Here is a 12,570-nt window from a genome sequence, read left to right as displayed (position 1 = left end):
ACTGATTTCATCATTGTGCGAACATCATAGAGTAGATGTAATAAACCTGGATGGTATATCCTGCTACACACCTGGGCTAGATAGTACAGGCTAGATAGTATAGACTAGTGCTTCTATGCTACAAATCTGTATACTGTGTTACTGTCTTAAATACTGTTGACAAATGTAGTGCAAAATAAGTACTTGCATATCTAAACATAGAAAAGGTACAGTAAACACAGTATAAAATATTTTTTTAAATGATACATTTGTGGCCGGGCGCGGTGGCTCACGCCTGTAATCCCAGCACTTTGGGAGGCGGAGGCGGGTGGATCACGAGGTTAACAGATAGAGACCATCCTGGTCAACATGGTGAAACCCCGTCTCTACTAAAAATACAAAAAATTAGCTGGGCATGGTGGCGCGTGCCTGTAATCCCAGCTACTCAGGAGGCTGAGGCAGGAGAATTGCCTGAACCCAGGAGGCGGAGGTTGCAGTGAACCGAGATCGCGCCATTGCACTCCAGCCTGGGTAACAAGAGCGAAACTCCATCTCAATTAAAAAAAAAGATACACTTGTATCGGAGAGGCACCATCATAATCGTACAGAACCACTGTCTTATATGCAGTTCCTCATTAACCAAAATGTTGTTATGTGTCTCACGACTGTACATTTTAAACAAAGCTGGGCTTTTCTTTATATCACTCAGAAGGATAGTTTAAAATGCAAATAAGACAGTATATATCAATTGGCTTCCAAAAAAATCTATTTAGGGATTTCTCTTGTATTTAAGAAAATACAGAAAATCTATAACCTGTTTTTCAAGGTTCTGCAGCATTTGCTTTTCATCTGCATTTCTGTTTGTTTCTTGCCTCTTTCATTGGTTATTGAACACTCTCACTTTCTTTGCCTAAGTCTATGAAAACAAATGCAATTTTTGCAGTGAGATCGTCTCTAACCTTTCCCTTTTGTTATATTTCTTCTAAAATTCCATTTTAATATAACATTTACTTAAGATTAATACTTACGAATTTAATTTTCTGTTTTTTTAAATTAAATATTATTTTCCCCACTAGGTTATAAGGTATACATGGACAGAAATGATATTTAATTCATTGAAAACCTTATATCTATAAACTATTCAGAAATTAGAAAAAATATTTAGAATAAATGAGCAAAAACTTTTAAGTTTTATTTTGTTTTTGTATTATACAACTGCAATCAATATAAAGAAATCTGTCAGTCCAATCTATGACTTTATACCAATGTATTTTTCCTTTATTATTTTTTTTTTCTGAGATGGAGTCTCACTCTACTGTACAGGCTGGAGTGCAGTGGCACTATCTGAGCTCACTGAAAGTATCACTTGGGTACAAGTGATTCTCATGCCTCAGCCTCCTAGGTAACTGGGATTACAGCGGGTGCGTCACCACACCGGGCTAGTTTTTGTGTTTTTGGTGGAGATGGGGTTTCACCACGTTGGCCAGGTTGGTCTCGAACGGAAAGTGCTGGGATCACAGACATGAGCCATCATGCCTGGCTATATCTATTCTTTTAAATTAGTATTTATCCTTCAGCTACAAACCTATTTGAGTTCAATATCCCCTTTACTTAAGGAAAAGACCTTCATGGTCATTTTATTCAGTCAAAGAAATCTCTATATACTCGTTTTGTCAGAAACTATTTATTTATTCTCAATATTTTTAACAGGTAATTCATTTACATAGTCTCAAAGTTTTTATTTTGCACAATGAAAAGTCTCCCTCTCATTTCTGGCTCCCAGAGAGTTATTTTTCTTCCATTTGCCAACTCATCTTATTGGTTTCTGTAATGGTATTGCAGATATTTTACATAGTTACATGAAAAATATTTTATAATGCTTTCCCTTTTTTATTTCTCAAATATAGGCACATAAATATTCATTCTATACCTTGACAATGTATCATAGAGGTGGTTCTAACTAAGCAAGATGGCCACTTCTGTACATTGCAAAATCTAATGTCTAAAATATTATTTCCTAATAGCTGTATTAAATATCCTATTCTATGACTTTAAAACATATCTTGCTATTGTATTATCAGTAAAAATGCCATAAGAAATAACTATAAGAAGCCCCCCTAGGAAAGTGTTTAGAAAAATAAACTGAGAGCAGAGAAATGAGCTCCTATATTTAGATTAGGGTTCAAGATAGGTGGTGGTAGCTGTAAATGAGAAAAGAAAGTGGAGAAATAAAGAAAGCTGGATGTGAAAGGAGACTTGACCTAAGGTGAACAAGATTAAAAATATCAGGAAATTTTAAAGGTGAGCTGGACTTCAGACTTCTGTATATGTGCCTATATGTACATGTGTGAATTTCTAAATGTGTTAAGAAGGTAGAGTATACTATACCTAGGATATATAGTGCATAGATTAACACTCAACTTAAAATGAAGAAAGTATTATTTCCTTTTATTAAAAATGAATCTTAAAATATGTTTTTAGTAGGAGCTCAAATAGTCACTCCATGTGACATCTTAAGTTAGTTGATAAATATTTTCTGAATATGTTATTACAAATACATAAATTACTAGTTTGGGCAAAATGTGAAACCTCAGACACTAATTTAACCTTGGAATAAGCCCAGTTAGGTAAAACTCAAATATCTTCTGGTGCAGTGACTGAACTGGTACAGTGATTTAACTTGATTGAACAAATTCATCTCTTACAGATGGCAGAACTGAAACGGCTTGAAGTCATTTGGGCTGACAGTATTGAGATAGAAAAGATCCTTGAATTTCTATTGTGGAAAATGTGCTGTACACAGAAATAGCTTTCAAAGCCATTCAATGAGAAGAAGTTGCTCAGTCAAATTCAGGCAAAGTCTATTCTTTTCAAAGTAACTATACAAAATTAAGGTCATGATCTACAGAATCGGTCTATGTCAGTACTGATTTGAGACAGCTAGACCTGCTCTAGAAAAGTGGTCTGACTTGGTGATTTGAAACATGGGAGTGGAAGATGGCTGTGCCAGGATCTTTGTCTCTACTGGGGACTTTTATCCTCAGTAGAGGCTTGTTTCAGAGCAAGTAATAGTTTAAAGTGACATAATATGGACCTTAATCACTCTTTCAAATGAAGGTGAATTTCCTTAGGTAATTCTAGTTTACCTCCTATCTGAAACAGCATTCGTAAGCCAAAGCACTAAAATTCTGTAAGTGTAACATTTATTCTTCAAATTCATAACTATGGTGTGTCTCTAGTGTATCTCAGATTACCATTTTGTTATTTACCTTTATTCTTTTAACTTTATATTCCTCTATGGATTAATGTAGGTTTTACTCACTTAGCAATACTGAAAAAGAATTAAAGCATGCTACTTTGAATCAAAACATGAGTAGAAAGATTATTGAGATAATTCAGGCTTAGTGTAGGGAGACACCATAAACTAATAGGAATATGTGTTGATGTCCTACTACACAATCCAAAAGAAGTTCTAATTCCACTTCTAGTGCTATATTTAGTGACTTACAGCCAAAATGTACATGTAAGTTAGAAGTTATCAAACAACACCTATCATTATTATTACCCTAAGATATCTCATATAAAATTATTACTCAATTACCACTTAAATTCTGGAGATTTTAATTTACTATTTTCAGTTCATTCAGATCACTCCCTGGCACCCCAGTCCCATATAACACATATGATCAACTGCCTACTGGGTGTTCCATAGTTTTATTAAACATATTCCATTTTTAGTATATGAAATGGAATATACTAAATCTGGCCCTCCTACTTCATCCTCTCCCCAACTGTTCAGTTGCCTAAGGTAGAGTGATACCCTTGTCTTATCACTTCTGCTTATCACCAACATACAAAACTATTGTTCATAACTATGGATTCTACTTCTGAAGTATCTTTCATAGTCATCTATTTGCTACCTTCCATCATCTTACTGTTTCAGCATATCTTATTTTTTCATCCAGATTACTACAATAGCATTCTACTTGGTGTTCTTTACCACATGTCCTCCAAACCTTTTTCCTAAATAGAAAGTAACTTTTATAAAATACCAAGCTGTGATTTTGTCATAATGTATCATTTCAATGATGCTTCTTGCCTTATCGGGGTTTATCAAAAATGCAGAACCTCAAATAAGGATTTACATTTGAGTAGCTTATTTGGGAACTAATCCCAGGAAAAAAATACAGCAGACTGAGAAATAAAGGCAAGGGAGGTAAGCTAAAAAAGAATATGTTAACAAGTCTGTTAGCTTTGCATGCAACTGAAGCATTCATTATCCTGGGAAACTCTGAAAGATAATGTAGAAAATGCCTTGGAGGTTTTTTTCAACTGAGCAGTGAAAACATCTACTGTTTTTATTGTGTATAACTGTGTAATAACCCATCAAAAATGTAGAAGTAGAGACTTAAAACAACTTTATTTTCTTCTGTGATCTTTTCAGTTGACTGGATTCAACTGGATCATTCTTCAGCTTTATGTCATTTCCCATGTATTCTATTGGTTAAAGACAGTTTCAGAGCTACTCTAGATTTGAGGACAGGACCTCATAAGGGTGAGTACTCTGGGAGATCGGCATCACTGGTGGTGGGGGACAAGCACACCAGACAGTCTTGATAACAGACTGGATTATCTTTTAATCAATTTTCATTCATCACATTTTAATAGCTGTTTCTGAGGAAATTAACCTCAGGCACTCAGATATTCCTGGATAATGGAATGACTTTATCCTGAGATCAATAAAGAATAACAAATGCCCCTCAGAAAAGAGTTACAGGTTTTGACAGCATACCCATTTAGTGTGTGGAGAAAAATGCTGTGTGAATATGAGCAGCCTACGGTTACTATCTACAATAAAACTTAAATTTTTTAACATGTCTTATAAACTCATTCATGATGTTTTTACCTTTACAGTTTTATTTCAATGTGTCAATGAATTGAACCATTGACTACTGTCTTTTCCATGAATTGTTTCTATTTTTTGGCTTTATTTTGCTTTTATAGTTATACAAGTTATAAGTCTACAAAAACTTCAACCCGGCTTATATGGAAAGCAGCAATCTCTGTCTCACTCCTCCTCACTCATATTTCTATTCACTACCAAGAACCATTTTTAAGTCATTTGGCTATGTAAATTTTTTTTCATTGCATTTTAAAATAATTAAAGTGTATTGCTGTTGATTTTTACATTCTACATATTACTCATTAACTTTTTCCTTTCACCTCACTTGCCATTCCCTTCCTATTTAATTTTTGGAATAAAAATACCCAGTACTTAACATTATTAAGTTTATATAGGCTGGGTACAATGACTCAATCCCATAACCCCAGCATTTTGGGAAGCCAAGAAGGGTGGATCACTTGAGGTGAAGAGTTCAAGATCAGCCTGGCCAATATGGTGAAACCCATATCTAGTAAAAATACAAAAATGAGCCAGGCAGGGTAGCATGCACCTGTAATCCCAGCTGCTCTGGAGGCTGAGGCAGGAGAAATGCTTCAACCCAGTAGGAGGCTGCTGTAGTGAGCCGAGATTTTGCTACTGCACTCCAGCCTTGGTGACAGAGTGAGACTGCATCTCAAAAAAATAAAATAAGAAAGATTATATAAATAACACTAGCATTTATGTAGTATATTATTATTTTATTTGTTTTCTTTTTAATAAAATCCTGACTTTTTACCCAGAAATGAACATTTTATCTGTTACTTTGGTTATTTTTCAGTGTACCTGTGAATTAATATATCTCCTTGAAATATACTAAAACCATTCAGATCATCTCCAATTTTATCTTCTTCTTGAAAGTGTCCCTTCTGCAGCCCTTTGTTTTCTTGCTCCAATCATGGCTATGTTGTTTACCAGATCATGGCACAGATTTTATTTATAGACTTTTCTTCACCCTCAATTATCCAGAAAATTTCTTTTGCGTATTTTTTGAGATGGGTCCACTATTTCCTGCATCGCAGACCTTCCTCTGTATTCACGTCTCCCTTGTTTTGGTAACACAAACCACAGTCTCCAGTCATGCAATACAATATTAGTTTCTAATAATTGTATGCCTGGAAATGTCCTCCAAATCTCATCCATGATTAATAGTTTATCTGGGTTTAATTCTATGTAGAAATAGCTTTTCTATTGAATTTTGAAAACATTTTCACTACTATCAGATGATAATATCCAAAAAGTAAAATGCCTTTGTCTTTAGTTTTTGGTTGACCATATTGAAAAAGTAAAGTTGTGGTTTTTTTTTTTTTTTTTGGAAAGGCTTTTTAAAGTCAATGGCTTTACTGTTGGTTATTGTGGCTGGTCATTTCAGTATTATAAGGCTTTTCCTTTGTCATCGTCAGTTTTTCCAAAGAGTAACCTGACAAATTCCGGCATAGGACACATAAGCCCAGTTTCTAGTGTTCTTAGACTCTAGTCAGGGAAAGAATTAACATTATTATGCCACTTACTAAATAGACTTTTATTTAATCCATCTCTAATATAGTACCTATGCTTCCTTCTGCTGAACCTAGATTTCTGACTTCCAAATTAATCTGCTACACTGTGTTGAAAAAGAGATAATTGCCTAACTTGTCAGGCTGAGAAGATGATCAGATTGTCTGACTGGTTTATACAGAGACATTTAACTAAGGCTCCTGTTTTCTACTTTAACTGAACTACTACTCTCAGAGAAAATTCCTGACCCCTTTAGAAGTATATTGTTTAAGTCTGTTTTCAACCATTAGTTTAAATTTTAGATTTCTAGTTCTGCTTAGTCTAGTACTACACTTCCATCTTTATAGGTTTTCAACATATTTTCCTTTTGCTGCATTTTTTCTTATCATTTATTTTTATTTTAATTTAACACTAGTAAAAGTTCAGTGTGTGTGTGTGTGTGTGTGTGTGTCTGTATTTATATATACATATATATATATATATTTCAAAATCTTTCATGGTTAGTTGCAACCACACTATTCAGTCTTAAAGTGTGTTATATGATAATTTATATGATGTCCTTCAGGGTCACTCTCCTTGTCTTCATGACTGCACTAGTAGATGTCCTCCTACAGGACTGTAAAAAACTATAAGAGCCACCTGATTATTTCTCTGTATCCTCGGCTTATTGCAAGCCTTTTGAGAATGTAGATAGTGCCTTCCTTTCCATTATATTCTCAGATTCTGGCACAGTGTCTATCATAACATAGCACTCAATAAGTACTTGTTAATTACTGGGTGATTACACTATGATACACTGACCCTCACAATTTTAATAATTGTGCTCTTGAGTCTATTTATTACGACCAGAGCTATTCTCATCTGAACTATCTTGAAATGCAATCAAACCATTTATATTTTCATGTTATTCTTTAATTTTTGCCCTTTATTAACAAGAATTCAAATGTCAACAGACACAAATTAGTAAGTCACTGCTTGTTTAGTTAAAATAACTAAAAAAGAAATTTCCCTCTGAGAGTTAAATTTTAGTAGGGAAAATTGCACAAATACATAAATGGTAAAAATACCATTCATTTGTTATTCTAATTTTTTATTTATTCAACAGACAAGGCTGGGTGTGGTTGCTCACGCCTATAATCCCAACACTTTGGGAGGTCAAGGCAGAGGATCATTTGAGTCAATAATTTGAGACCAGCATCAGCAACATAGTGAGACCCAATCTATGCAGAAAAATTTAAAAATTAATTATTATTATTATTTTTTTTGCAGTTAGTTAACTTGAGGACCTAGTGTACATTATCTGCGGGGCGTGCTCAGGGTGCAGGGCCGGCCCGTCACTGAGGACCACAAGAATCCTAACACCCAGATACATAAGACCTATAAAGAGACTTAGACTCCCACACAATAATAGTGGGAGACTTCCACATCAATATTAGCTAGATCAATAAGACAAAATTAATAAGGATATCTGGGACTTGAACTCAGTTCTGGAACAAGTAAACTTAATAAACACTTATAGAGCTCTCCACTTTAAATACATAAAATATACATTCTTGTCAGTACCACATCACACCTACTCATAGGTTTAAATGAAATATTGATCGGCCATTACTAAGCACAATTATTGGCATAAAAGAGGTTTTCAATACCCATTTTTAGAATAAAGCAACATTCCCATTCTCTCTCCCTCTTTTTCTTCCTCTTTCTTCCTCTCCTTCACTCTTTTTTTCTTTCTTTCCTTCTCTCCTTTAAAAAAAAAAAAAAGAAAAAGAAAAATTTAAAAATTAGCCGAGTGTGGTGGCACATGCCTGTAGTCCTAGCTACTTAGGAGGCTGAGGTGGAAGGATCACTTTAATCCAGGAGTTCACAGCTAGAGTTGAGCTATTATTGTGCTGCTGTACTCCACCTCAGATGATAGAGCGAGGCCCTGTTTCAAACAAAAAACAAACTGAATATAAATAAAAAATGTTGAAGAATTATTCTATGCCTAGCCCAGCACTGTTTTAAGTACTGGGCATACAGGAGTAAACAAAACGTAGAAAAATTACCTTAATGCAATTTATGTGTGGCAGAGGAAACAGAAAGTAAATAAATATATCACTCAAACAGTTATAATTCCTCTAGATAAATGTATAGCATGTAAGGATTCAATATTTGCAGAGCATATTTTCTGTACGGTGGTCTTCGAAGGTCTCATTCTTAAGAGACATTGAGCAGGAGCTAAAAGAAGAAAAGTAATGAATTGTGTGGATGTGAGAGGGATGAGAATTGTCCTCATTGAGAATGCATGTGCAAAGGTGAGCTAGGAACTGTTCAGCCTGTTTTATGAGTGAGAAGGCCTCTGGATAAAGAGGAGGAGCAAGGGGGTGACTAAAGGATGAGCAGTTCGTAGAGGGAATGGAGCCTGATTATATAGGTCCTCACAGGCCTTTTCAAATTTTTACCTTTGTGTTAAATACGAAGACTTTAGATATTTTTTAGTAGAATTACAACAATATCTATTTTATGCTTTGAAAAAATAATTATTTCTTCAATGATGGAAGCTTGAAAGAGGGGAGTTACATAGATGTGGGAAAGGCACACAGCCCTGCTCAAAACAAAAGGAAAAAAGCTTTAAGCCACTTGGGGAAACAGCAAATCCTATCATGTCCAGGATACAGGTAAATTTGGGTTTTACATAAGGGCAAATTAATGAATGCAAGTTGATAACCATCATCTTTAAAATCATGAGGTTTGGCCTCCATGGCGTTATTCACCTGTCTTAAATTCCTAGCTTTCTTGAGCCCAGTGCCTTATATTCATGGAAGCTTTGAGACAAAGTTTGCTGATTTCTAAGGCACAGGAATCATTTGAAATTTTAAGGGAGATGGCGGAATATCTGTCACCTACCTTGCACATATGTGATATTTTAAGATTTCCACATACTCATTCTAGGGGAGAAAAAAGATCATTATCAAAAATATCTTGAGATAGTAGACACCCTACTATCTTATGACTGTCATGGTCTGTTAAGTATAGCAAACACACATGGAAAATACTATATTAGTTTCCCAGAACTGAAATATTTTATTAAGCCCCCTTTTCTTCTCCTCACTCAAAAGTAAAAATTGTTCTCACCTTCTTACTTACTCTTACTCAAACTTCAAACCTTTCAATTATTTTTGCAATATCTCTCTTTACTCCTAGTTATTAGTTTGTAAAATTCAGAACCCAGTTTTAGACAGGTTTTAACAGTACTTCTAAGTGTGATAAAATGATGTGAAGGAGACTGTATGTGTATGTTTTCAATTTTATTATATAAACTAGCTTTTAATTTGTTACATTTTATCGATACCCACTTTTTTTTTCTCATTTCTTACAATGAACTGAAAGAATGAATATGAATATACCTCATAGCAATAGGGACCAAACCATATTGTCTGGTTCTTGTGATATTTTCGAGACAAAAGTATTTTTTTAAGTTTCTTATTTTTCTATATTCATCAAGCTACGTATTGCTGCAAATAGACACATACAAAGTAAATGGTTAATTCTCTTTCACTTAACAGTGTAATTTGTGTAATTAACTGTGGTTTAAAACACGTAATGATCATCTCATCATTTTCTTAGCGCCATTGTTTTTGTGTGCACCAACTGATCTTAACAAGCCACAGGAATCGCAGCATTATGCCCTCCTTACTGTTCTGCATTACCCTGCGCATGATAGGCCTATTATCTTTGCGTCATAAATAAAACTGTTCCACAGAGAAAATTACTCTCTAGAATACTAATAATTTTACATGGAAATGCCTGCTGTAAAACAATGACACAAAGCAGCAACCATGGGTTTACTTTGAATTCAGTAATGCATGAGACTGCAGTTTCCAAATGGATATCCTTGTTTTATGACTTACTCACTATAGCCAACTTTGTATGCAGGCCAATTTAACTAATCTGGGTTTATTATGATTCAAATAAAGTGAATGGTGTATTCAGTTTCCATATGGGATACTTAACTGTTTCAAGAAAGAGACTTCAACGTCTGTAAGTGGCAATATAATAGTTAACAGCCAACAATTTCAAGATGTATGTATATGGTCACAAGGAAATGAGATAAAATGCAAGATTTACAATACAAAGTTATTGCATTATTTCTATGTGGCAAGCTTTGCTCTAAATCACAGGGGAAAAATAGCTCATGTATTTACGTAACCATTGGAGGTAGATAACATCATTATTCCTTTTTCATAGATGAGGAAATAGAGGAACAGAAAAGTTAAACTATCTTAAGTCATAACACTAATAAGCTGTACAGTTGGAATTTTAACCCTGGAAGTTTGGCTTAGATAATGTAACATATGACACTAGCATATCCCCAAGTAGTGATGCCCATAAATCTTTTTTATGAAGACAAGGATTTAACTGGCCTCAAAGAACATTTGTCTTCACTTTCTTCCAAGTTTGCATTTTAAGTACTCTCTAACATCTCATTTAAAGTATGTTAATAACTTAAAATATATATTTTTTAATGTTGCTTTTTGGAAAATATATGAGAGCTACTATGTGCTAAAATTATAGGATCAATTTTAATTTTAGGTATCTAAAAGAAATTGACTATAGCTTGAAATTGCTAGTTCTATAGGAATGAGTCACCTAAAATATGATAAAAAGCAGTAAGTAAGGCATACATTGCACACATACCAAGACTTTCCTAAAAAGCCTGATGTTAGGCTAGTTGGCAAAGAATACAGATCAGCGAAATTTTAATAAACGCTAGTGACAATTCACCTAATAACACAATTAGATGTGTTTAGTGATTAAAAAGATGTCCATTAATACTTTAGAATGAAATCATGGGTCATCACAGGCTATACTTAAAAAGTTTAAGCACTCACACACATATGTAAACATGGATAGATGGACAGATAGATAGATAGATGTATGATAGATAGATAGATAGATGAGGGCTTAATCATTGGAAGTTTAAGGCAAACGGTTCCAGCTAGTTTAAGCAAAGTAGAAGATTGTATAGTTTTGTAACTTAAAATTATATAAACCAAGGAATAGGTCTAACCTTTTAATTCATGTCTTACAGAGTAAAGCACTGATGAGTCTTTGTTCTAAACATTCATTTCTAGAATGTTTGTATAGTGAACAGCCTTGGAAAATGGAGATAGTGTCTCCTTTTAGAACAAAGATAAGGCATGCTTAGTACAATCAGACAATACTTGTTTCCCCTGAACTTGGAGTTCCTGTTCTGTAATGCAACCTACTTGTTTACAGATATAAACTGGCATTCATCCCAGTACCAGAGGAGAATTAGTACTTGAGAAAACATGCAAAACGATGATATTCTGACCACTGGACAGTTTATTACTCACAGCAACAACAGTGGTCAGAATATCAGAATAATGCAGGGGTCCTGTATATTTTACCAGCATTCACGAAATGTGGTAGGCTAACTCATTAGCTTGCAAATTTGGTAAAATATCAGATATCAGAATTATTTGTATTGAATGCTAAAGATGTTTATTTCATCCAGATTTAAATACCCATAATGTTTCTTATCCTTCTTTTCAATGTTTTGTTCATACTTCACATTCTCAGTATGGCACACACTTCCTTTAAATTTGAAATTTTCTGTTTCTCTTCAGAATCTCCTACCTTGTTTCCAGATTAATTATTTTTCATAACGCTTCTATCAATCCATATATGTGTGTGTGTGTGTATGTGTATGTATGCACACACAAACACATACAGATATTTTAATTTTTATCCATATTTTCTCACAAAACTATGAACTCTCTGAGGATAACAATTTTCTTTATCTTTATTAGTGACTGCTATGTTCCCAGTGTACCACGAACATTATCTATAACATAGTGGGTACTAAAAAGTGCTCAATGAATAAATGAGTGATTTCACTATATAAAATCTCAGAGTGTTATTGATAATACATGCTATTCTCAGCCCAACCATCTTGCTCAGGTAATTTGAAAAATATAATTATCCAGTCTAGATTACCTGTCCTCTGCTATGCTCATGCAGACAGGTGCTATTACTGCCAGAAGAGGTGGAGATGAAGTCTAGAGTAAAACCTATAAAAACAAATAAGAAATAAGCAAGCAGGCAAACAAATTATAATAAGAAAAAAGTAGCTCTCGTGTGTGTCCCTT

The sequence above is a fragment of the Callithrix jacchus genome, chromosome 4 (assembly GCF_049354715.1).
Source record: "Callithrix jacchus isolate 240 chromosome 4, calJac240_pri, whole genome shotgun sequence".
In the NCBI taxonomy this organism is placed as follows: Eukaryota; Metazoa; Chordata; class Mammalia; order Primates; family Cebidae; genus Callithrix; species Callithrix jacchus.
Note: the sequence above shows the minus strand (reverse complement) of the source record.